Source organism: Octopus bimaculoides, chromosome 4 (assembly GCF_001194135.2).
Source record: "Octopus bimaculoides isolate UCB-OBI-ISO-001 chromosome 4, ASM119413v2, whole genome shotgun sequence".
In the NCBI taxonomy this organism is placed as follows: Eukaryota; Metazoa; Mollusca; class Cephalopoda; order Octopoda; family Octopodidae; genus Octopus; species Octopus bimaculoides.
Genome location: NC_068984.1, coordinates 76797474 through 76801922, shown reverse-complemented (window position 1 = coordinate 76801922; position 4449 = coordinate 76797474). Strand labels below are relative to the sequence as shown.

The 4449-nt window shown below is 38.5% G+C and overlaps 1 pseudogene; it reads left to right on the top strand.

Annotated features, from left to right (window-relative positions):
• The first annotated feature begins 2976 nt into the window (after positions 1-2976).
• Positions 2977-4222, top strand: LOC106872858 (general transcription factor II-I repeat domain-containing protein 2-like; annotated as a pseudogene).
• The last annotated feature ends 227 nt before the right edge of the window (positions 4223-4449 follow it).

Sequence of the window (4449 nt, the reverse complement as noted above, 5' to 3'; positions counted from 1 at the left end):
TACGGATGTATGCATCTGTGTATTTATGTATGCATCTATGTAAGTATGTATTTATGCATGTATGTATATATATGCATTTATGCATGAATGCATATGTATGTATATAGGATACACGAACGGGATGGCGAATGCACTTTTGCCGAAGGACAAGAAGCCCAAGCCAAGAAGCCGAACGGAAACAATGCCGAACGGACAAGACGCCGAAAAGACATACGAAAATTAAAATATATGATAATCATTTTATTCCTACAGTATGAGCATTTGACAGACTGAATTGGCCATTAAACTATGTAGGTAGGAATGTTTCTTTTTATGATTCTGTACGTTCGGCTTTATGTCCGTCCGGCATTGTGTCCGTTCGGCTCTTGGTTTCGGCTTCTTGTCCTCCGGCAAAAGTGCATTCGGAATCCTGTCCGAACACGGTATATAGATGTGTATGTACATTTATATATAGTGTGTGGTGGTGTTTACGTCCCTGTAACTTAGAGATTCGACACAAGGGTCCGATAGAGTAAGTACTTTGAATAATAGGTACTGAGGTCGACACATTCGACTAAAATTTCAAGGCAGTGCCCCAGCATGGCCGCAGTGAAATGACTGTAACAAGCAAAAGGCAAAAGATATATATACATATATATATATATATATACAGGTGAGCACATAAGTGCAAAACAAGGTGGAGAAATAATACTTGAAAACCAAAAATACAGTGATATATTATTATTAACGCTGCAAAATTATTACAGAAATGTTAATCAGTTTCATGTTCCCGTCCTTCGGACACTCATCACAACTGTTCGACGAACGGGACCGTGAAACTCTGGGTAACAGTGCTTTGTGATCATTTTCCCATTTTAATAAAAATATATAATATACACACACGCAATCACACACATGCAATCACACACACATACACGCACACGCATGTATATGTATGTGTGTGTGTGTGTATGTGTGTGTGCGCGCGTGCGTGCGTGCGTGTTGGAAGATTTAAGAATTGATGGAAAGTACTTTCCAAATCAATAGTATGTATACATTTTTTAAGTGTCCATTCTTATTTATTGATTGGTAGAGGTTGGTTCTATATCCTATTGTGGCTTATATTTGTTAATAAATTGCCTTCCTTTATTTAATCTTTGTTGTTGGCTGAAACATCTGAACACTTGTTGAGGGGAAAGATTTTGAAATTGAGTAAGTCTTTTCCTGAACAGTTTGCAATGTGACTGCTTAATGGAATTTTCCTCGTGTTTTTGTCTCGGATCTGTTGATGATGAGACGTCATTCTGTTGCGTAACAATCCACCCGTCTGACCTATGTAATTATGTTGGCAACCATTGCGTGTGATTACGTAGATTAGATTTTCTGTGTTGCAGGTGATATTGGATTTAACTTTGAAGGTTTGGCCGTCTTTAAATTTAAATTCTGGTCCCTCAATTAGGTAAACGGCAAGTGCCGCAGTTTGTTCTTTCGCATCTTGTGACAGTTGAGTTGGGGTTTCTTTGTCTTTTTGTTCCAGTGAGAATGAGTTTTAGTGTTTGGGGCTGCCTTTTGCTTTTTGATGATTGTTGGTTTTATAAGACTTTTCTCATTTTTTTCATCTGCAAATAAAATGGTGAGGTTTTTGTAGATGTGCTCAAATATTTCGGTGTTTCTGGGATTGAAGGTTAACACAAATGCTAAGACGTTTTTCCTTCTTTTGTTTTTTTTGTTTTTTTTTTGGGGGGGGGGGCTTCTCCTAAGTTCATCGATATCCATTTATTTTGCTTTGTTTATTCCGTTGGTGATTATGACAGGAGGGCAGGCTGTTTAGATAAGTGTGTCCCTCAGTTACTCTACTCTTTGCTCACGCTTGGATGGTTCTGATACTATTGTACAAATTCATTTTGCGAGATTGAAGGAAATGTTGAGTTTTGTGCGTTTCGGGTGACGTGATGTAAAAAGAATGTATTGTTTGTAGTCAGTGGGTTCGTAGAATATATCCGTTTCTATTTTCCCATCTTGGTTTGTGATTAGACTATCCAGAAAGGCGAGTTTTTTGGGGTTAAACTCCATTGTGACTTGGATGTTATTGCTTAGGTTGTTTAATATAATTTTTAATTCAGTTAGCTTGTCAGAGTATCTTTTCCAATTGTTTTTGAGTTGTGTATGAAACGTGTCACCGAATATTAGAAGAGATTGATCGTAGATGTTTTGCTAGTGGAATATCATGACTAAGTTGGCGTATGTGGGAGCTATTTTCGTACCCATCACAGTTCTTGATGTTTGTCAGTAATCCGAACTGTTAAAGGTAAAGTAGTTGTTTTCAAGTATGAATGATACATTTTTTGCTATGCATGTTGGAAGTTCAGATTGGTGAGTGTCTAACCAGTTATTCTATAGTCATGGAGAATGTTAGTATATAATCTGACAACATCAAATGAAGTAAAAATTGGATGTTTATTTACCGTTTTTGGCAGATGATTTAGTATGTCTAGGTCAACTCGTATGTAGCTCTGTATATGTTTTAGGAAGAGTTTTAGGAGGATGTCCAAGACGTTGCTGAGTCTGTGTGTTTTACATGCCTGGCTTTCTATGACTGGTCTCAGTTTTAAATCATCCGGAGGTGTTAACTGTGTGTATTTGCTTGCTGAAGATTTACAGGCATCACTTTTCCTTTTGCATTTATGGATTTTTTTGGTTAACCATAAAAGAGGCATGATAAGACAGTCACATGTCTTAATTGTAACTACAGCAAAGCATGCTGGGTAACACGTCCTTCGATTCTCTAATCGCGTGTTGTGAAACACTGATGACGTAAAATCTACTAATGCCATAATGAACCGCAACAGCCGCGTTGCCGCTCTTTTGGGTGATCATTTTCACGTAACGTCATTCTGTAGTAGTAGCTATCTATATCAATGACCAAGAGAAAAGTCGATGCTGAAAACAGAGCCTTTCAAATCTGGTGGGAAACCGAGTACACGTTTACTAACATTGATGACAAACTCCTGTGTTTTAATTGTGGTGCTAATGTTGCTGTACTTAAAGAGTATAATCTCAAACGCCACTACGAGACAAAACATCAAGACAAATCAGTCGTGTCAGACTGACACGACTGATACGGCACAGCTGGTTATCTTCATCCGTGGTGTGGAGTCCAATTTGTTCGTCATGGAGGACATTTTGGACATAAAATCGATGCACGAGACAACAGGAAAAGATCTCTTTGAAAAAATATGAGTGTAACTGACATGAGACTGCCTTGGGACAAACTTGTTGGATTTACAACAGATGGAGCACCCGCGATGTTCGGTGAAAAAAGTCGACTAGTGGGTGGGATACGTTTAAAGATGCAAGAAGAGAATTGCGCTGATGAGTTGACAACATATCACTGCATCAAACACCAGGAAATGCTATGCGCTAAAGCCTTAAAATGGAACATGTAATGAGCTCTGTAACGCAAACCGTAAACTTTAACCGAGCCAAAGGGTTAAATCACCGCCAATTTCAGTCTTTCCTGCGGGATATACATTCAGAGTTCTGTGACGTACCTTATCATACGGAAGTGCGGCGGCTCAGTCGGGGAAAGGTTTTCAATATAGTTTTTGAGCTGGTTGAGGAGATATATCAGTTCATGGACAGTAAAGGAAAAGAATCCAAAGTTCTGCGGGATGAAAAGTGGAAATGGGAGTTGGCGTTTCTGGTTGACATAACTGCGCATCTCAATGTTTCAAATATCCACCTCCAGGGATGAAATCGCATGATCTGTGATATGTATGACGCAGTGAAGGCATTTCAAGTGAAGCTGCGCTTATGGGAGATACAAGGACACCAATTGAACTTGTCTCACTTTCCCTGTTGCCAAGTAATCGTGAGCCAAGTCAGCGACACGGTCTTCCCATAGCAACACTTTGCTGATAAATTGAGTGCTTCCGTCAATGTGGTAACTCTACCTGTATAGATTCAAATGGAGCTAATAGAACTGCAGTGTAATGGGACATTAAAAGCAAAGTACGACTCTGTGAGGCCCGTACAGTTCACTTGCTTCACACCTGGAACAATACCTCAGCTCCGTTTACATGCAGTTCGAACACTGTCTTTGTTTGGAAGCACATACCTGTGCAAGCAGATGTTCTCTGTGTTGAAGAATAAACCATCACATAGGAGTCGTCTCACAGATGAACACCTTCAGCCCACCCTGAGAGTCTCAACAACACATAGCCTTGCCCCCAAATATCAATGAACTCGTTGCCAAGAAAATATGCCAAGTATGTAGTTCGGACAAAATTGCATAAAGAAAATTGAAAGTTTTGATTCATTATTTTAATTTTCACTAAAAACCACATTTTTTATTTATATTTTCTTGTTGGTTTTTTGTTTTTTTGCAGCATGTTATTTTAAATTTTTATAATTTTGATAGAAGCTATTTTTATGCAGAGCAAATATTTTAAGTAAATTAATTTATTTTTG